The 22,612-nt window shown below is 43.6% G+C and overlaps 2 long non-coding RNA genes across 6 annotated transcripts in view; one reads left to right on the top strand and one right to left on the bottom strand.

The window, feature by feature from the left end:
- LOC125965009 (uncharacterized) overlaps positions 1-22,612 on the bottom strand; it is a 455,232-nt gene that overhangs the window by 31,433 nt on the left and 401,187 nt on the right. The window lies entirely within an intron of this gene.
- Positions 1,301-22,612, top strand: part of LOC125965010 (uncharacterized) — a 431,017-nt gene continuing 409,705 nt past the window's right edge. For all 4 annotated transcript variants that reach the window (XR_007478431.1, XR_007478434.1, XR_007478433.1 and 1 more), the window contains exons 1-3: positions 1,301-1,382; positions 6,039-6,120; positions 9,199-9,280. This is a non-coding gene — a long non-coding RNA (uncharacterized LOC125965010). The remainder of the gene's footprint in view (positions 1,383-6,038; positions 6,121-9,198; positions 9,281-22,612) is intronic.

Here is a 22,612-nt window from a genome sequence, read left to right as displayed (position 1 = left end):
AAACACCATACACTTCTCCAGAGTGGCTGTTGGCAATTTACATCCCGCCCATCAGCATAACAAGGCTCCCAGTTCTCCATGGCCTGTCCTGCCTTTCTGGATTTTACACTTTTTTCAGATGGCCCTTTTTACCGGGGGGAAGTGAGACTTCATTGTAGTGAAGATTTCCTTTGCAAGCTTGCTTGGTTGGCCAAAAAGTGTGTATGCGTTTTTTCCTGAATATATTCAGGAAAAAACGCATATGCCCTTTTCGGCCAAGTGCATCATTGTGGACTTTCTGCCTCTTTTCCTATGCTTTAAATGCAATTCCAGTCTACCTCCTGAAATCGGTTTCCTGCATTTCTGCCCCGCTTTCAAATCCTCTTGGCAGCCTTACTTCAGTATATTTTTGGACGATAGCTGTCATTTATAACTCTGCAGGTTTGTGAATTACAGTGCCCCTGAGCTCCTTTCTTCAACTCGCTTTCCTGTCAGCTGGCCGCAACACCGCAGGATTGCCTCAGGCCCTAATCTGGTTCCGGCATGGCACGCTGAGCCTTTGGTTAATTCCTCTTCCTGGTGGGAAATGAGAGTTAAATTTGCCCGTCCAGACACCTCCAGCTAGTCTCTCATTGGTTCTCCCTATTCCTGTTCATCTTCCGCAGAAATTGCAAACTGGGCCAAACAGGAGGTTAAAGGCACTGACTCTCCAAGTCGGGAGAGTGTTAGTAAAGCGTCTGGAATTTTGCACCCGAGTACCAGGGGACGAAAACTGAGACATATTTGAACACGTCTCCCGATCACACGGTTGATCATACTCTGGGTTCCACATGCACGTTTTAGCTGAAGGAAGAATACCTTAAACCTGGAGAGTTGAGACCCATGGAATGGGTACCAAGCAATATGACTTCAAAGGGTCTTCATTTGCTCACCGAACCTCTCCAATCCTATCACTGCTGCGTTTATGCCCCTGTACACACGCTTGATTCTCTTTCGGAGACATAGCAATCCATAGGTTTTAAGATACTTATTAGTCAGGTACATTCTTAGGCATTTAATATGGGGTGTTGAGTCCATTTCATTGAGGAAGGAGTAGCTCTTGTCTATTCCATATTTGGGTTAAGGAACTTTATCTGTGCTCATTTCAATCTCTGGTTTTATGCAGCACCCCAACTCACCTTTCCCCTTAAGCAAGCATAAGTTGCTTTTCTAAATTTGAGACCCTGTTCTGTTTTGTAATTCAGTTCCTATGTAGCCAAGTTTACATTCCTTGTATTAGTGATATCTTATGATGTTTCTTTTTCTGTGTGACTTATTTCAGTTAGAATCATCATACCTGAATCCACTCATTGTGCTGCTACGGGCCTGATGACATAGATTTCATTGCTGAGTGATATTGCCTTGTACGTAAGTACCACAACTTCTTTATCCATTTTTCACTTTCTGCGATATTGAACTTGTACCGTAAACGAGGTTCTTGTAAACAGAGCCGTCCAAAACTTTGGGCTGGCTGTGTCTTTTTGATTTTAATTTCCCTAAGCTATAGGACCATAAGTGGAAGTGCCCTTGGCTCTGTTGCTTTGTTTTTTAGATGTTTCAGGAAACACCATACACTTCTCCCGAGTGGCTGTTGGCAATTTACATCCCGCCCATCAGCATAACAAGGCTCCCAGTTCTCCATGGCCTGTCCTGCCTTTCTGGATTTTACACTTTTTTCAGATTGCCCTTTTGACCGGGGGGAAGTGAGACTTCATTGTAGTGCAGATTTCCTTTGCAAGCTTGCCTGGTTGGCCAAAAAGGGCGTATGCGTTTTTTCCTGAATATATTCAGGAAAAAACGCATACGCCCTTTTTGGCCAAGTGCATCATTGTGGACGTTCTGCCTCTTTTCCTATGCTTTAAATGCAATTCCAGTCTACCTCCTGAAATCAGTTTCGTGCAATTCTGCCCCGCTTTCAAGTCCTCTTGGCAGCCTTACTTCAGTATATTTTTGGACGATAGCTGTCATTTATAACTCTGCAGGTTTGTGAATTACAGTGCCCCTGAACTCCTTTCTTCAACTCGCTTTCCTGTGAGCTGGCCGTAACACCGCAGGATTGCTTCAGGCCCTAATCTGGTTCCGGCTCGGCACGCTGAGCCTTTGGTTAATTCCTGTTCCTCGTGGGAAAAGACAGTTAAATTTAGCCGTCCAGACACCTCCAGCTAGTCTCTCATTGGTTCTCCCTATTCCTGTACATCTTCCGCAGAGATTGCAAACTGGGCCAAACAGGAGGTTAAAGGAACTGACTCTCCAAGTCGGGAGAGTGTTAGTAAAGCATCTGGAATGTTGCACCCGAGTACCAGGGGACGAGAACTGAGATATTTGAACACGTCTCCCGATCAGACGGTTGATCATACTCTGGGTTCCACATGCATGTTTTAGCTGAAGGAAGAATACCTTAAACCTGGAGAGTTGAGACCGGTGGATTGGGTACCATGCAATATGACTTCAAAGGGTCTTCATTTGCTCACCGAACCTCTCCAATCCTATCACTGCTGCGTTTATGCCCCTGTACACACGCTTGATTCTCTTTCGGAGACATAGCAATCCATAGGTTTTAAGATACTTACTAATCAGGTACATTCTTAGGCGTTTAATATGGGGTGTTGAGTCCATTTCATTGAGCAAGGAGTAGCTCTTGTCTATTCCATATTTGGCTTAAGGAACTTTATCTGTGCTCATTTCAGTCTCTGGTTTTATGCAGCACCCCAACTCACCTTTCCCCTTAAGCAAGCATAAGTTGCTTTTCTAAATTTGAGACGCTGTTCTGTTTTGTAATTCAGTTCCTGTGTAGCCAAGTTTACATTCCGTGTATTAGTGATATCTTATGAGGTTTCTTTTTCTGTGTGACTTATTTCAGTTAGAATCATCATACCTGAATCCACTCATTATGCTGCTACGGGCCTGAGTACATAGATATCATTGCTGAGTGATATTGCATTGTACGTAAGTACCACAACTTCTTTATCCATTTTTCACTTTCTGCGATATTGATCATGTACCGTAAACGAGGTTCTTGTAAACAGAGCCTTCCCAAATTCTGGGGTGGCTGTGTCTTTTTTATTTTAATTTCCCTAAGCTATAGGACCATAAGTGGAAGTGCCCTAGGCTCTGTTGCTTTGTTTTTTAGATGTTTCAGGAAACACCATACACTTCTCCCGAGTGGCTGTTGGCAATTTACATCCCGCCCATCAGCATAACAAGGCTCCCAGTTCTCCATGGCCTGTCCTGCCTTTCTGGATTTTACACTTTTTTCAAATGGCCCTTTTGAGCGGGGGCAAGTGAGACTTCATTGTAGTGCAGATTTCCTTTGCAAGCTTGCTTGGTTGGTCAAAAAGGGCGTATGCGTTTTTTCCTGAATATATTCAGGAAAAAACGCATACGCCCTTTTTGGCCAAGTGCATCATTGTGGACGTTCTGCCTCTTTTCCTATGCTTGAAATGCAATTCCAGTCTACCTCCTGCAATCGGTTTCGTGCAATTCTGCCCCGCTTTCAAGTCCTCTTGGCAGCCTTACTTCAGTATATTTTTGGACGATAGCTGTCATTTATAACTCTGCAGGTTTGTGAATTACAGTGTCCCTGAGCTCCTTTCTTCAACTCGCTTTCTTGTGAGCTGGCCGCAACACCGCAGGATTGCTTCAGGCCCTATTGTGGTTCCGGCATGGCACCCTGAGCCTTTGGTTAATTCCTCTTCCTGGTGGGAAATGAGAGTTAAATTTGCCCGTCCAGACACCTCCAGCTAGTCTCTCATTGGTTCTCCCTATTCCTGTTCATCTTCCGCAGAAATTGCAAAGTGGGCCAAACAGAAGGTTAAAGGCACCGACTCTCCAAGTCGGGAGAGTGTTAGTAAATCATCTGGAGTGTTGCACCCGAGTACCAGGGAATGAAAACTGAGATATATTTGAACACGTCTCCAGATCACACGGTTGATCATACTCTGGGTTCCACATGCATGTTTTAGCTGAAGGAAGAATACCTTAAACCTGGAGAGTTGAGACCCGTGGAATGGGTACCATGCAATATGATTTCAAAGGGTCTTCATTTGTTCACCGAACCTCTCCAATCCTGTCACTGCTGCGTTTATGCCCCTGTACACATGCTTGATTCTCTTTCGGAGACATAGCAAACCATAGGTTTTAGTATACTTACTAGTCAGGTACATCCTTGCGCGTTTAATATGGGGTGTTGAGTCCATTTCGTTGAGCAAGAAGTAACTCTTGTCTACTCCATATTTGGCTTAAGGAACTTTATCTGTGCTCATTTCAATCTCTGGTTTTATGCAGCACCCCAACTCACCTTTCCCCTTAAGCAAGCATAAGTTGGTTTTCTAAATTTGAGACCCTGTTCTGTTTTGTAATTCAGTTCCTGTGTAGGCACGATTACATTCCGTGTATTAGTGATATCTTATGATATTTCTTTTTCTGTGTGACTTATTTCAGTTAGAATCATCATACGTGAATCCACTCATTATGCTTCTATGGGCCTGATGACATAGATTTCATTGCTGAGTGATATTGCATTGTACGTAAGTACCACAACTTCTTTATCCATTTTTCACTTTCTGCGATATTGAACTTGTACCGTAAATGAGGTTCTTGTAAAGAGAGCCGTCCCAAATTTTGGGGTGGCTTTGTCTTTTTGATTTTAATTTTCCTAAGCTATAGGTCCATAAGTGGAAGTGCCCTAGGCTCTGTTGCTTTGTTTTTTAGATGTTTCAGGAAACACCATACACTTCTCCAGAGTGGCTGTTGGCAATTTACATCCCGCCCATCAGCATAACAAGGCTCCCAGTTCTCCATGGCCTGTCCTGCCTTTCTGGATTTTACACTTTTTTCAGATGGCCCTTTTTACCGGGGGGAAGTGAGACTTCATTGTAGTGAAGATTTCCTTTGCAAGCTTGCTTGGTTGGCCAAAAAGTGTGTATGCGTTTTTTCCTGAATATATTCAGGAAAAAACGCATATGCCCTTTTCGGCCAAGTGCATCATTGTGGACTTTCTGCCTCTTTTCCTATGCTTTAAATGCAATTCCAGTCTACCTCCTGAAATCGGTTTCCTGCATTTCTGCCCCGCTTTCAAATCCTCTTGGCAGCCTTACTTCAGTATATTTTTGGACGATAGCTGTCATTTATAACTCTGCAGGTTTGTGAATTACAGTGCCCCTGAGCTCCTTTCTTCAACTCGCTTTCCTGTCAGCTGGCCGCAACACCGCAGGATTGCCTCAGGCCCTAATCTGGTTCCGGCATGGCACGCTGAGCCTTTGGTTAATTCCTCTTCCTGGTGGGAAATGAGAGTTAAATTTGCCCGTCCAGACACCTCCAGCTAGTCTCTCATTGGTTCTCCCTATTCCTGTTCATCTTCCGCAGAAATTGCAAACTGGGCCAAACAGGAGGTTAAAGGCACTGACTCTCCAAGTCGGGAGAGTGTTAGTAAAGCGTCTGGAATTTTGCACCCGAGTACCAGGGGACGAAAACTGAGACATATTTGAACACGTCTCCCGATCACACGGTTGATCATACTCTGGGTTCCACATGCACGTTTTAGCTGAAGGAAGAATACCTTAAACCTGGAGAGTTGAGACCCATGGAATGGGTACCAAGCAATATGACTTCAAAGGGTCTTCATTTGCTCACCGAACCTCTCCAATCCTATCACTGCTGCGTTTATGCCCCTGTACACACGCTTGATTCTCTTTCGGAGACATAGCAATCCATAGGTTTTAAGATACTTATTAGTCAGGTACATTCTTAGGCATTTAATATGGGGTGTTGAGTCCATTTCATTGAGGAAGGAGTAGCTCTTGTCTATTCCATATTTGGGTTAAGGAACTTTATCTGTGCTCATTTCAATCTCTGGTTTTATGCAGCACCCCAACTCACCTTTCCCCTTAAGCAAGCATAAGTTGCTTTTCTAAATTTGAGACCCTGTTCTGTTTTGTAATTCAGTTCCTATGTAGCCAAGTTTACATTCCTTGTATTAGTGATATCTTATGATGTTTCTTTTTCTGTGTGACTTATTTCAGTTAGAATCATCATACCTGAATCCACTCATTGTGCTGCTACGGGCCTGATGACATAGATTTCATTGCTGAGTGATATTGCCTTGTACGTAAGTACCACAACTTCTTTATCCATTTTTCACTTTCTGCGATATTGATCATGTACCGTAAACGAGGTTCTTGTAAACAGAGCCGTCCAAAACTTTGGGCTGGCTGTGTCTTTTTTATTTTAATTTCCCTAAGCTATAGGACCATAAGTGGAAGTGCCCTAGGCTCTGTTGCTTTGTTTTTTAGATGTTTCAGGAAACACCATACAAGTCTCCCGAGTGGCTGTTGGCAATTTACATCCCGCCCATCAGCATAACAAGGCTCCCAGTTCTCCATGGCCTGTCCTGCCTTTCTGGATTTTACACTTTTTTCAGATTGCCCTTTTGACCGGGGGCAAGTGAGACTTCATTGTAGTGCAGATTTCCTTTGCAAGCTTGCCTGGTTGGCCAAAAAGGGCGTATGCGTTTTTTCCTGAATATATTCAGGAAAAAACGCATACGCCCTTTTTGGCCAAGTGCATCATTGTGGACGTTCTGCCTCTTTTCCTATGCTTGAAATGCAATTCCAGTCTACCTCCTGAAATCAGTTTCGTGCAATTCTGCCCCGCTTTCAAGTCCTCTTGGCAGCCTTACTTCAGTATATTTTTGGACGATAGCTGTCATTTATAACTCTGCAGGTTTGTGAATTACAGTGTCCCTGAGCTCCTTTCTTCAACTCGCTTTCCTGTGAGCTGGCCGTAACACCGCAGGATTGCTTCAGGCCCTATTATGGTTCCGGCATGGCACCCTGAGCCTTTGGTTAATTCCTCTTCCTGGTGGGAAATGAGAGTTAAATTTGCCCGTCCAGACACCTCTAGCTAGTCTCTCATTGGTTCTCCCTATTCCTGTTCATCTTCCGCAGAAATTGCAAAGTGGGCCAAACAGAAGGTTAAAGGCACCGACTCTCCAAGTCGGGAGAGTGTTAGTAAATCGTCTGGAGTGTTGCACCCGAGTACCAGGGAATGAAAACTGAGATATATTTGAACACGTCTCCAGATCACACGGTTGATCATACTCTGGGTTCCACATGCATGTTTTAGCTGAAGGAAGAATACCTTAAACCTGGAGAGTTGAGACCCGTGGAATGGGTACCATGCAATATGACTTCAAAGGGTCTTCATTTGTTCACCGAACCTCTCCAATCCTGTCACTGCTGCGTTTATGCCCCTGTACACATGCTTGATTCTCTTTCGGAGACATAGCAAACCATAGGTTTTAGTATACTTACTAGTCAGGTACATCCTTGCGCGTTTAATATGGGGTGTTGAGTCCATTTCGTTGAGCAAGAAGTAACTCTTGTCTACTCCATATTTGGCTTAAGGAACTTTATCTGTGCTCATTTCAATCTCTGGTTTTATGCAGCACCCCAACTCACCTTTCCCCTTAAGCAAGCATAAGTTGGTTTTCTAAATTTGAGACCCTGTTCTGTTTTGTAATTCAGTTCCTGTGTAGGCACGATTACATTCCGTGTATTAGTGATATCTTATGATATTTCTTTTTCTGTGTGACTTATTTCAGTTAGAATCATCATACGTGAATCCACTCATTATGCTTCTATGGGCCTGATGACATAGATTTCATTGCTGAGTGATATTGCATTGTACGTAAGTACCACAACTTCTTTATCCATTTTTCACTTTCTGCGATATTGAACTTGTACCGTAAATGAGGTTCTTGTAAAGAGAGCCGTCCCAAATTTTGGGGTGGCTTTGTCTTTTTGATTTTAATTTTCCTAAGCTATAGGACCATAAGTGGAAGTGCCCTAGGCTCTGTTGCTTTGTTTTTTAGATGTTTCAGGAAACACCATACACTTCTCCAGAGTGGCTGTTGGCAATTTACATCCCGCCCATCAGCATAACAAGGCTCCCAGTTCTCCATGGCCTGTCCTGCCTTTCTGGATTTTACACTTTTTTCAGATGGCCCTTTTTACCGGGGGGAAGTGAGACTTCATTGTAGTGAAGATTTCCTTTGCAAGCTTGCTTGGTTGGCCAAAAAGTGTGTATGCGTTTTTTCCTGAATATATTCAGGAAAAAACGCATATGCCCTTTTCGGCCAAGTGCATCATTGTGGACTTTCTGCCTCTTTTCCTATGCTTTAAATGCAATTCCAGTCTACCTCCTGAAATCGGTTTCCTGCATTTCTGCCCCGCTTTCAAATCCTCTTGGCAGCCTTACTTCAGTATATTTTTGGACGATAGCTGTCATTTATAACTCTGCAGGTTTGTGAATTACAGTGCCCCTGAGCTCCTTTCTTCAACTCGCTTTCCTGTCAGCTGGCCGCAACACCGCAGGATTGCCTCAGGCCCTAATCTGGTTCCGGCATGGCACGCTGAGCCTTTGGTTAATTCCTCTTCCTGGTGGGAAATGAGAGTTAAATTTGCCCGTCCAGACACCTCCAGCTAGTCTCTCATTGGTTCTCCCTATTCCTGTTCATCTTCCGCAGAAATTGCAAACTGGGCCAAACAGGAGGTTAAAGGCACTGACTCTCCAAGTCGGGAGAGTGTTAGTAAAGCGTCTGGAATTTTGCACCCGAGTACCAGGGGACGAAAACTGAGACATATTTGAACACGTCTCCCGATCACACGGTTGATCATACTCTGGGTTCCACATGCACATTTTAGCTGAAGGAAGAATACCTTAAACCTGGAGAGTTGAGACCCATGGAATGGGTACCAAGCAATATGACTTCAAAGGGTCTTCATTTGCTCACCGAACCTCTCCAATCCTATCACTGCTGCGTTTATGCCCCTGTACACACGCTTGATTCTCTTTCGGAGACATAGCAATCCATAGGTTTTAAGATACTTATTAGTCAGGTACATTCTTAGGCATTTAATATGGGGTGTTGAGTCCATTTCATTGAGGAAGGAGTAGCTCTTGTCTATTCCATATTTGGGTTAAGGAACTTTATCTGTGCTCATTTCAATCTCTGGTTTTATGCAGCACCCCAACTCACCTTTCCCCTTAAGCAAGCATAAGTTGCTTTTCTAAATTTGAGACCCTGTTCTGTTTTGTAATTCAGTTCCTATGTAGCCAAGTTTACATTCCTTGTATTAGTGATATCTTATGATGTTTCTTTTTCTGTGTGACTTATTTCAGTTAGAATCATCATACCTGAATCCACTCATTGTGCTGCTACGGGCCTGATGACATAGATTTCATTGCTGAGTGATATTGCCTTGTACGTAAGTACCACAACTTCTTTATCCATTTTTCACTTTCTGCGATATTGAACTTGTACCGTAAACGAGGTTCTTGTAAACAGAGCCGTCCAAAACTTTGGGCTGGCTGTGTCTTTTTGATTTTAATTTCCCTAAGCTATAGGACCATAAGTGGAAGTGCCCTTGGCTCTGTTGCTTTGTTTTTTAGATGTTTCAGGAAACACCATACACTTCTCCCGAGTGGCTGTTGGCAATTTACATCCCGCCCATCAGCATAACAAGGCTCCCAGTTCTCCATGGCCTGTCCTGCCTTTCTGGATTTTACACTTTTTTCAGATTGCCCTTTTGACCGGGGGGAAGTGAGACTTCATTGTAGTGCAGATTTCCTTTGCAAGCTTGCTTGGTTGGCCAAAAAGGGCGTATGCGTTTTTTCCTGAATATATTCAGGAAAAAACGCATACGCGCTTTTTGGCCAAGTGCATCATTGTCGACGTTCTGCCTCTTTTCCTATGCTTTAAATGCAATTCCAGTCTACCTCCTGAAATCAGTTTCCTGCAATTCTGCCCCGCTTTCAAGTCCTCTTGGCAGCCTTACTTCAGTATATTTTTGGACGATAGCTGTCATTTATAACTCTGCAGGTTTGTGAATTACAGTGCCCCTGAGCTCCTTTCTTCAACTCGCTTTCTTGTGAGCTGCCCGCAACACCGCAAGATTGCTTCAGGCCCTAATCTGGATTCGGCACGGCACGCTGAGCCTTTGGTTAATTCCTCTTCCTGGTGGGAAATGAGAGTTAAATTTGCCCGTCCAGACACCTCTAGCTAGTCTCTCATTGGTTCTCCCTATTCCTGTTCATCTTCCGCAGAAATTGCAAACTGGGCCAAACGGGAGTTTAAAGGCACTGACTCTACAAGTCGGGAGAGTGTTAGTAAAGCGTCTGGAATGTTGCACCCGAGTACCAGGGAACGAAACTGAGACATATTTGAACACGTCTCCCGATCACACGGTTGATCATACTCTGGGTTCCAGATGCATGTTTTAGCTGAAGGAAGAATACCTTAAACCTGGACAGTTGAGACCCGTGGAATGAGTACCATGAAATATGAATTCAAAGGGTCTTCATTTGCTCACTGAACCTCTCCAATCCTACCACTGCTGCGTTTATGCCCCTGTACACACACTTGATTCTGTTTCGGAGACATAGCAATCCATAGGTTTTAAGATACTTACTAGTCAGGTACATTTTCAGGCGTTTAATATGGGGTGATGAGTCCATTTCGTTGAGCAAGGAGTAGCTCTTGTCTATTCCATATTTGGCTTAAGGAATTTTATCTGTGCTCATTTCAGTCTCTGGTTTTATGCAGCACCCCAACTCACCTTTCCCCTTAAGCAAGCATAAGTTGGTTTTCTAAATTTGAGACGCTGTTCTGTTTTGTAATTCAGTTCCTGTGTAGCCAAGTTTACATTCCGTGTATTAGTGATATCTTATGAGGTTTCTTTTTCTGTGTGACTTATTTCAGTTAGAATCATCATACCTGAATCCACTCATTATGCTGCTACGGGCCTGAGTACATAGATATCATTGCTGAGTGATATTGCATTGTACGTAAGTACCACAACTTCTGTATCCATTTTTCACTTTCTGCGATATTGAACCTGTACCGTAAACGAGGTTCTTGTAAACAGAGCCATCCCAAACTTTGGGGTGGCTGTGTCTTTTTGATTTTAATTTCCCTAAGCTATAGGACCATAAGTGGAAGTGCCCTAGGCTCTGTTGCTTTGTTTTTTAGGTGTTTCAGGAAACACCATACACTTCTCCCGAGTGGCTGTTGGCAATTTACATCCCGCGCATCAGCATAACAAGGCTCTCAGTTCTCCATGGCCTGTCCTGCCTTTCTGGATTTTACACATTTATTAGATGGCCCTTTTGAGCAGGGGGAAGTGAGACTTCATTTTAGTGCAGATTTCCTTCGCAAGCTTGCTTGGTTGGCCAAAAAGGGCGTATGCATTTTTTCCTGTATATATTCAGGAAAAAATGCATACGCACTTTTTGGCCAAGTGCATCCTTGTCGAGGTTCTTCCTCTCTTCCTATGTTTTCAATGCAATTCCATTCTACCTCCTGAAATCGGTTTCCTGCAATTCTGCCTTGCTTTCAAGTCCTCTTGTGAGCCTTACTTCAGTATATTTTTGAATGATAGCTGTCCTTTATAACTCTGCAGTTTTGTGAATTACAGTGCCCCTGTGCTCCTTTCTTCAACTCGATTTCTTGTGAGCTGGCCACAACCCCGCAGGATTGCTTCAGGCCCTAACCTTGTTCCAGCTCGGCACGCTGAGCCTTTGGTTAATTCCTCTTCCTGGTTGGAAATGAGAGTTAAATTTGCCCGTCCAGACACCTCCAGCTAGTCTCTCATTGGTTCTCCCTATTCCTGTTCATCTTCCGCAGAAATTGCCAACTGGGCCAAACAGGAGGTTAAAGGCACTGACTCTCCAAGTGGGGAGAGTGTTAGTAAAGCGTCTGGAATGTTGCACCCGAGTACCAGGGAACGAAACTGAGACATATTTGAACACGTCTCCCGATCACACGGTTGATCATGCTCTGGGTTCCACATGCATGTTTTAGCTGAAGGAAGAATACCTTAAACCTGGAGAGTTGAGACCCGTGGAATGAGTACCATGAAATATGAATTCAAAGGGTCTTCATTTGCTCACCGAACCTCTCCAATGTTCTCACTGCTGTGTTTATGCCCCTGTACACATGCTTGATTCTCTTTCAGAGAGAGAGCAATCCATAGGTTTTAAGATACTTAGTAGTCAGGTACATTCTTAGGCGTTTAATATGGGGTGTTGAATCCATTTCGTTGAGCAAGGAGTAGCTCTTGTCTATTCCATATTCGGCTTAAGGAACTTTATCTGTGCTCATTTCAATCTCTGGTTTTATGCAGCACCCCAACTCACCTTTCCCCTTAAGCAAGCATAAGATGGTTTTCTAAATTTGAGACACTGTTCTGTTGTGTAATTCAGTTCCTGTGTAGCCAAGTTTACATTCCATGTATTAGTGATATCTTATGATGTTTCTTTTTCTGTGTGACATATTTCAGTTAGAATTATCATACTTGAATCCACTCATTATGCTGCTATGGGCCTGAAGACATAGATTTCATTGCTAAGTGATAGTGCATTGTACATAATTATCACAACTTCTTTATCCATTTTTCACTTTCTGCGATATTGAACTTGTACCGTAAACGAGGTTCTTGTAAACAGAGCCGTCCCAAACTTTGGGGTGGCTGTGTCTTTTTTATTTTAATTTCCCTAAGCTATAGGACCATAAGTGGAAGTGTCCTAGGCTCTGTTGCTTTGTTTTTCAGGTATTTCAGGAAACACCATACACTTCTCCCGAGTGGCTGTTGGCAATTTACATCCCACCCATCAGCCTAACAAGGCTCCCAGTTCTCCATGGCCTGTCCTGCCTTTCTGGATTTTACACATTTTTTAGATGGCCCTTTTGACCGGGGGGAAGTGAGACTTCATTGTAGTACAGATTTCCTTTGCAAGCTTGCTTGGTTGGCCAAAAAGGGCGTATGCGTTTTTACCTGTATATATTCAGGAAAAAATGCATACGCCCTTTTTGGCCAAGTGCATCGTTGTCGAGGTTCTGCCTCTCTTCCTATGTTTTCAATGCAATTCCATTCTATCTCCTGAAATCGGTTTCCTGCAATACTGCCTTGCTTTTAAGTCCTCTTGTGAGCCTTACTTCAGAATATTTTTGGATGATAGCTGTCATTTATAACTCTGCAGGTTTGTGAATTACAGTGCCCCTGAGCTCCTTTCTTCAACTCGCTTTCTTGTGAGCTGGCCGCAACACCGCAGGATTGTTTCAGGCCCTAATCTGGTTCCGGCACGGCACGCTGAGCCTTTGCTTAATTGCTCTTCCTGGTGGGAAATGAGAGTTAAATTTGCCCGTCCAGACACCTCCAGCTAGTCTCTCATTGGTTCTCCCTATTCCTGTTCATCTTCCGCAGAAATTGCAAACTGGGCCAAACAGGAGTTTAAAGGCACTGACTCTCCAAGTCGGGAGAGTGTTAGTAAAGCTTCTGGAATGTTGCACCCGAGTACCAGGGGACGAAAACTGAGACATATTTGAACATGTCTCCCGATCAGATGGTTGATCATACTCTGGGTTCCACATGCATGTTTTAGCTGAAGGAAGAGTACCTTAAACCTGGAGAGTTGAGACCCGTGGAATGAGTACCATGCAATATGACTTCAAAGGGTTTTCATTTGTTCACCGAACCTCTCCAATCCTGTCACAGCTGTGTTTATGCCCCTGTACACACGCTTTATTCTCTTTCGGAGACATAGTAATCCATAGGTTTTAAGATACTTACTAGTCAGGTACATTCTTAGGTGTTTAATATGGGGTGTTGAGTCCATTTCCTCTAGCAACGAGTAGCTCTTGTCTATTCCATATTTGGCCTAAGGAACTTTATCTGTGCTCATTTCAATCTCTGGTTTTATGCAGCACCCCAACTCACCTTTCCCCTTAAGCAAGCATAAGTTGGTTTTCTCAATTTGAGACCCTGTTCTGTTTTGGAATTCAGTTCCTGTGTAGCCAAGTTTACATTCCGTGTATTAGTGATATCTTATGATGTTTCTTTTTCTGTGTGACTTATTTCAGTTAGAATAATCATACCTGAATCCACTCATTATGCTGCTATGTGCCTGATGACATAGATTTCATTGCTGAGTGATATTGCATGGTAGGTAACCACCACAACTTCTTTATCCATTTTTCACTTTCTGCGATATTGAACTTCTACCATAAACGAGGTTCCTGTAAACAGTGCCGTCCCAAACTTTTGGGTGGCTGTGTCTTTTTGATTTTAATTTCCCTAAGCTATAGGACCATAAGTGGAAGTGCCCTAGGCTCTGTTGCTTTGTTTTTTAGATGTTTCAGGAAACACCATACACTTCTCCCGAGTGGCTGTTGGCAATTTACAACCCGCCCATCAGCATAACAAGTCTCCCAGCTCTCCATGGCCTGTCCTGCCTTTCTGGATTTTACACTTTTTTCAGATGGCCCTTTTGAGTGGTGGGAAGTGAGACTTCATTGTAGTGCAGATTTCCTTTGCAAGCTTGCTTGGTTGGCCAAAAAGGGCGTATGCGTTTTTTCCTGAATATATTCAGGAAAAAACGCATACGCCCTTTTTGGCCAAGTGCATCATTGTGGACGTTCTGCCTCTTTTCCTATGCTTGAAATGCAATTCCAGTCTACCTCCTGAAATCGGTTTCCTGCAATTCTGCCCCACATTCAAGTCCTCTTGGCAGCCTTACTTCAGTATATTTTGGGACGATAGCTGTCATTTATAACTCTGCAGGTTTGTGAATTACAGTGCCCCTGAGCTCCTTTCTTCAACTCGCTTTCTTGTGAGCTGGCAGCAACACCGCAGAATTGCTTCAGGCTCTAATCTGGTTCCCGCATGGCACGCTGAGCCTTTTGTTAATTCCTCTTCCTGGTGGGAAATGAGAGTTAAATTTGCCTGTCCAGACACCTCCAGCTAGTCTCTCATTGGTTCTCCCTATTCCTGTTCATCTTCCGAAGAAATTGCAACCTGGGCCAAACAGGAGGTTAAAGGCACTGACTCTCCAAGTCGGGAGAGTTTTAGTAAAGCGTGTGGAATGTTGCACCCGAGTACCAGGGGACGAAAACTGAGACATATTGGAACACGTCTCCCGATCACATGGTTGATCATACTCTGGGATCCACATGCATGTTTTAGCTGAAGGAAGAATACCTTAAACCTGGAGAGTTGAGACCCGTGGAATGGGTACCATACAATATGAATTCAAAGGGTCTTCATTTGCTCACCGAACCTCTCCAACGTTATCACTGCTGTGTTTATGCCCCTGTACACACGCTTGATTCTCTTTCACAGACATAGCAATCCATAGGTTTTAAGATACTTACTAGTCAGGTACATTCTTAGGCATTTAATATGGGGTGTTGAGTCCATTTCGTTGAGCAAGGAGTAGTTCTTGTCTATTAAATATTTGGCTTAAGGAACTTTCTCTGTGCTCATTTCAGTCTCTGGTTTTATGCAGCACCCCAACTCACCTTTTCCCTTAAGCAAGCATAAGTTGGTTTTCTCAATTTGAGACCGTGTTCTGTTTGTAATTCAGTTCCTGTGTAGCCAAGTTTACATTCCGTATATTAGTGATATCTTATGATGTTTCTTTTTCTGTGTGACTTATTTCAGTTAGAATCATCATACCTGAATCCACTCATTATGCTGCTACGGGCCTGAGGACATAGATTTGATTGCTGAGTGATACTGCATTGTACGTAAGTACCACAACTTCTTTATCCATTTTTCACTTTCTGCGATATTGAACTTTTACCGTAAACGAGGTTCTTGTAAACAGAGCCATCCCAAACTTTGGGGTGGCTGTGTCTTTTTGATTTTAATTTCCCTAAGCTATAGGACCATAAGTGGAAGTGCCCTAGGCTCTGTTGCTTTGTTTTTTAGGTGTTTCAGGAAACACCATACACTTCTCCCAAGTGGCTGTTGGCAATTTACATCCCGCCCATCAGCATAACAAGGCTCCCAGTTCTCCATGGCCTGTCCTGCCTTTCTGGATTTTACACTTTTTTCAGATGGCCCTTTTGAGCGGGGGGAAGTGAGACTTCATTGTAGTGCAGATTTCTTTGCAAGCTTGCTTGGTTGGCCAAAAAGGGCGTATGCGTTTTTTCCTGAATATATTCAGGAAAAAACGCTTATGCACTTTTTGACCAAGTGCATCTTTGTGGACGTTCTGCCTCTTTTCCTATGCTTGAAATGCAATTCCAGTCTACCTCCTGAAATCGGTTTCCTGCAATTCTGCCCCGCTTTCAAGTCCTCTTGGCAGCCTTACTTCAGTATATTTTTGGACGATACCTGTCATTTATAACTCTGCAGGTTTGTGAATTACAGTGCCCCTGAGGTCCTTTTTTCAACTCGCTTTCTTGTGAGCTGTCCGTAACACCGCAGGATTGCTTCAGGCCCTAATCTGGTTCTGGCACGGCACGCTGAGCCTTTGGTTAATTCCTCTTCCTGGTGGGAAATGAGAGTTAAATTTGCCCGTCCAGACACCTCCAGCTAGTCTCTCATTGGTTCTCCCTATTCCTGTTCATCTTCCGCAGAAATTGCAAACTGGGCCAAACAGGAGGTTAAAGGCACTGACTCTCCAAGTCGGGAGAGTGTTAGTAAAGCGTCTGGAGTGTTGCACCCGAGTACCAGGGGACGAAAACTGAGACATATTGGAACACGTCTCCCGATCACGTGGTTGATCATAATGTGGGTTCCACATGCATGTTTTAGCTGAAGGAAGAATACCTTAAACATGGAGAGTTGAGACCCGTGGAATGGGTACCATGCAATGTGACTTCAAAGGGTCTTCATTTGCTCACCAAACCTCGCCAATGTTATCACTGCTGCGTTTATGCCACTGTACACACGCTTGATTCTCTTTCGGAGACATAGCAATCCGTAGGTTTTAAGATAATTACTAGTCAGGTACATTCTTAGGCGTTTAATACGGGGTGTTGAGTCCATTTCGTAGAGCAAGGAGTAGCTCTTGTCTATTCCATATTTGGCTTAGGGAACTTTATCTGTGCTCATTTCAATCTCTGGTTTTATGCAGCACCCCAACTCACCTTTCCCCTTAAGCAAGCATAAGTTGGTTTTCTCAATTTGAGACCCTGTTCTGTTCTGTAATTCAGTTCCTGTGTAGCCAAGTTTACATTCCGTGTGTTAGTGATATCTTATGATGTTTCTTTTTCTGTGTGACTTATTTCAGTTAGATTCATCATACCTGAATCCACTCATTATGCTGCTACGGGCCTGATGACATAGATTTAATTGCTGAGTGATATTGCATTGTACGTAAGTACCACAACTTCTTTATCCATTTTTCACTTTCTGCAATATTGAACTTGTACCGTAAACGAGGTTCTTGTAAACGGAGCCGTCCCAAACTTTGGGGTGGCTGTGTCTTTTTGATTTTAATTTCCCTAAGCTATAGGACCATAAGTGGAAGTGCCCTAGGCTCTGTTGCTTTGTTTTTTAGAAGTTTCAGGAAACACCATACACTTCTCCCAAGTGGCTCTTGGCAATTTACATCCCACCCATCAGCATAACAAGGCTCCCAGTTCTCCATGGCCTGTCCTGCCTTTCTGGATTTTACACTTTTTTCAGATTGCCCTTTTGACCAGGGGGAAGTGAGACTTCATTGTAGTGCAGATTTCCTTTGCAAGCTTGCTTGGTGGGCCAAAAAGGGCGTATGCGTTTTTTCCTGAATATATTCAGGAAAAAACGCATACGCCCTTTTTGGCCAAGTGCATCATTGTGGACGTTCTGCCTCTTTTCCTATGCTTTAAATGCAAATCCAGTCTACCTGCTGAAATCGGTTTCCTGCAATTCTGCCCCACTTTCAAGTCCTCTTGGCAGCCTTACTTCAGTATATTTTTCGACGATAGCTGTCATTTATAACTCTGCAGGTTTGTGAATTACAGTGCCCCTGAGCTCCTTTCTTCAACTAGCTTTCTTGTGAGCTGGCCGCAACACCGCAGGATTGCTTCAGGCCCTAATCTGGTTCCGGCACGGCACGATGAGCCTTTGGTTCATTACTCTTCCTGGTGGGAAATGAGAGTTAAATTTGCCCGTCCAGACACCTCCTGCTAGTCTCTCATTGGTTCTCCCTATTCCTGTTCATCTTCCGCAGAAATTGCAAACTGGGCCAAACAGGAGGTTAAAGGCACTGACTCTCCAAGTCGGGAGAGTGTTAGTAAAGCATCTGGAATGTTGCACCCGAGTACCAGGGGCCGAAAACTAGATATATTGGAACACGTCTCCCGATCACGCGGTTGATCATAATGTGGGTTCCGCATGCATGTATTAGCTGAAGGAAGAATACCTTAAACCTGGAGAGTTGAGACCCGTGGAATGGGTACCATGCAATATGACTTCAAAGGGTCTTCATTTGCTCACCGTACCTCTCCAATGTTATCACTGCTGCATTTATGCCCCTGTACACACGCTTGATTCTCTTTCGGAGACATAGCAATCCATAGGTTTTTAGATACATACTAGTCAAGTACATTCTTAGGCGTTTAATACGGGGTGTTGAGTCCATTTCATTGAGCAAGGAGTAGCTCTTGTCTATTCCATATTTGGCTTAAGGAACTTTATCTGTGCTCATTTTAATCTCTGGTTTTATGCAGCAGCCCAACTCACCTTTCCCCTTAAGTAACCATAAGTTGGTTTTCTCAATTTGAGACCCTGTTCTGTTTTGTATGTCATTTCCTGTGTAGCCAAGTTTACATTCCATGTATTAGTGATATCTTATGATGTTTCTTTATCTGTTTGACTTATTTCAGTTAGAATCATCATACCTGAATCCTCTCATTATGCTGCTATGGGCCTGATGACATAGATTTCATTGCTGAGTGATATTTCATTGTACGTACGTACCACAACTTCTTTATCCATTTTTCACTTTCTGCGATATTGAACTTGTACCGTAAACGAGGTTCTTGTAAACAGAGCCATCCCAAACTTTGGGGTGGCTGTGTCGTTTTGATTTTAATTTCCCTAAGCTATAGGACCATAAGTGGAAGTGTCCTAGGCTCTGTTGCTTTGTTTTTCAGGTTTTTCTGGAAACACCATACACACCTCCCGAGTGGCTGTTGGCAATTTACATCCCGCCCATCAGCATAACAAGGCTCCCAGTTCTCCATGGCCTGTCCTGGCTTTCTGGATTTTACACTTTTTTCAGATGGCCCTTTTGACTGGGCGGAAGTGAGACTTCATTGTAGTGCAGATTTCCTTTGCAAGCTTGCTTGGGTGGCCAAAAAGGGCATATGCGTTTTTTCCTGAATGTATTCAGGAAAAAACGCATACGCCCTTTTTGGCCAAGTGCATCATTGTCGATGTTCTGCCTCTTTTCCTATGCTTTAAATGCAATTCCAGTCTACCTCCTGAAATCAGTTTCCTGCAATTCTGCCCCGCTTTCAAGTCCTCTTGGCAGCCTTACTTCAGTATATTTTTGGACGATAACTGTCATTTATAACTCTGCAGGTTTGTGAATTACAGTGCTCCTTAGCTCCTTTCTTCAACTCGCTTTCCTGTGAGATGGCCGAAACACGGCAGGATTGCTTCAGGCCCTAATCTGGTTCCGGCAAGGCACGCTGAGCCTTTGGTTAATTCCTCTTCCTGGTGGGAAATGAGAGTTAAATTTGCCCGTCCAGACACCTCCAGCTAGTCTCTCATTGGTTCTCCCTATTCCTGTTCATCTTCCGCAGAAATTGCAAACTGCGCCAAACAGGAGGTTAAAGGCACTGACTCTCCAAGTCGGTAGAGTGTTAGTAAAGCGTCTGGAATGTTGCACCCGAGTACCAGGGGAGGAAAACTGAGACATATGTGAACACGTCTCCCGATCACATGGTTGATCATACTCTGGGGTCCACGTGCATGTTTTAGCTGAAGGAAGAATACCTTAAACCTGGAGAGTTGAGACCCGTGGAATGGGTACCATGCAATATGAATTCAAAGGTTCTTCATTTGCTCACCGAACCTCTCCAATCCTATCACTGCTGCATTTATGCCGCTGTACACACACTTGATTCTCTTTTGGAGACATAGCAATCCATAGGTTTTAAGATACTTGCTAGTCAGGTACATTCTTAGGCGTTTAATATGGGGTGTTGAGTCCATTTCGTTGAGCAAGGAGTAGCTCTTGTCTATTCCATATTTGGCTTAAGGAAATTTATCTGTGCTCATTTCAATCTCTGGTTTTATGCAGCACCCCAACTCACCTTTCCCCTTAAGTAAGTATAAGTTGCTTTTCTAAATTTGAGACCCTGTTCTGTTTTGTAATTCAGTTCTATGTAGCCAAGTTTACATTCCGTGTATTAGTGATATCTTATGATGTTTCTTTTTCTGTGTGAATTATTTCAGTTAGAATCATCATACCTGAATCCTCTCATTATGCTGCTATGGGCCTGATGACATAGATTTCATTGCTGAGTGATATTGCGTTGTACGTAAGTACCAAAACTTCTTTATCCATTTTTCACTTTCTGCGATATTGAACTTGTACCGTAAACGAGGTTCTTGTAAACAGAGCCGTCCCAAACTTTGGGGTGGCTGTGTCTTTTTGATTTTAATTTCCCTAAGCTATAGGACCATAAGTGGAAGTGCCCTAGGCTCTGTTGCTTTGTTTTGTACATGTTTCAGGAAACACCATACACTTCTCCCAAGTGGCTGTTGGCAATTTTCATCCCGCCCATCAGCATAACATGGCTCCCAGTTCTCCATGGCCTGTCCTGCCTTTCTGGATTTTACACATTTTTCAGGTGGCCCATTTGAGCGGGGGGATGTGAGACTTCATTGTAGTGCAGATGTTATTTGCAACCTTGCTTTGTTGGACAAAAAGGACGTATGAGTTTTTTCCTGAATATATTCAGGAAAAAACGCATACGCCCTTTTTGCCCAAGTGCATCATTGTCGACGTTCTGCCTCTTTTCCTATGCTTTAAATACAATTCCAGTCTACCTCCTGAAATCGGTTTCCTGCAATTCTGCCCCGCTTTCAATTCCCCTTGGCAGCCTTACTTCAGTATATTTTTGGACGATAGCTGTCATTTATAACTCTGCAGGTTTGTGAATTACAGTGCCCCTGAGCTCCTTTCTTCAACTCGCTTTCTTCTGAGCGGGCCGCAACACCGCAGGATTGCTTCAGGCCCTAATCTGGTTCCGGCACGGCACGCTGAGCCTTTGGTTAATTCCTCTTCCTGGTGGGAAATGAGAGTTAAATTTGCCCGTCCAGACACCTCCAGCTAGTCTCTCATTGGTTCTCCCTATTCTTGTTCATCTTCTGCAGAAATTGCAAACTGGGCCAAACAGGAGTTTAAAGGCACTGACTCTCCAAGTCAGGAGAGTGTTAGTAAAGCATCTGGAATGTTGCACCCGAGTACCAGGGGACGAAAACTGAAACATATTGGAACACGTCTCCCGATCACACGGTTGATCATACTCTGGGATCCACATGCATGTTTTAGCTGAAGGAAGAATACCGTAAACCTGGAGAGTTGATACCCGTGGAATGGGTACCATGCAATATGACTTCAAAGGGTCTTCATTTGCTCACGGAACCTCTCCAGTGTTATCACTGCTGCGTTTATGCCCCTGTACACACGCTTTATTCTCTTTCGGAGACATAGCAATCCATAGGTTTTAATATACTTACTAGTCAGGTACATTCTTAGGCGTTTAATACGGGGTGTTGAGTCCATTTCATTGAGCAAGGAGTAGCTCTTGTCTATTCCATATTGGGCTTAAGGAACTTTCTCTGTGCTCATTTCAATCTCTGGTTTTATGCAGCACCCCAACTCACCTTTCCCCTTAAGTAAGCATAAGTTAGTTTTCTCAATTTGAGACCCTGTTCTGTTTTGTAATTCAGTTGCTGTGTAGCCAAGTTTACATTCCGTGTATTAGTGATATCTTATGATGTTTCTTTTTCTGTGTGACTTATTTCAGTTAGAATCATCATACCTGAATCCACTCATTATGCTGCTATGGGCCTGATGACATAGATTTAATTGCTGAGTGATATTGCATTGTACGTAAGTACCACAACTTCTTTATCCATTTTTCACTTTCTGCGATATTGAACTTGTACCGTTAACGAGCTTCTTGTAAACAGAGCCGGCCCAAACTTTGGGATGGCTGTGTCTTTTTTATTTTAATTTCCCTAAGCTATAGGACCATAAGTGGAAGTGCCCTAGGCTCTGTTGCTTTGTTTTTTACATGTTTCAGGAAACACCATACACTTCTCCAGAGTGGCTGTTGGCAATTTACATCCCGCCCATCAGCATAACAAGGCTCCCAGTTCTCCATGGCCTGTCCTGCCTTTCTGGATTTTATACTTTTTTCAGATGGCCCTTTTGAGCGGCGGGAAGTGAGACTTCATTGTAGTGCAGATTTCCTTTGCAAGCTTGCTTTGTTGGCCAAAAAGGGCGTATGCGTTTTTTCCTGAATATATTCAGGAAAAAACTCATACGCCCTTTTTGGCCAAGTGCATCATTGTCAACGTTCTGCCTCTTTTCCTATGCTTGAAATGCAATTCCAGTCTACCTCCTGAAATCGGTTTCCTGCAATTCTGCCCTGCTTTCAAGTCCTCTTGGCAGCCTTACTTCAGTATATTTTTGGACGATAGCTGTCATTTATAACTCTGCAGGTTTGTGAATTACAGTGCCCCTGGCTCCTTTCTTCAACTCGCTTTCTTGTGAGCTGGCCGCAACACCGCAGGATTGCTTC

The sequence above is a fragment of the Orcinus orca genome, chromosome 7, assembly GCF_937001465.1.
Source record: "Orcinus orca chromosome 7, mOrcOrc1.1, whole genome shotgun sequence".
Taxonomy (NCBI): Eukaryota; Metazoa; Chordata; class Mammalia; order Artiodactyla; family Delphinidae; genus Orcinus; species Orcinus orca.
Note: the sequence above shows the minus strand (reverse complement) of the source record. Positions and strands in the feature narration are given on the sequence as shown.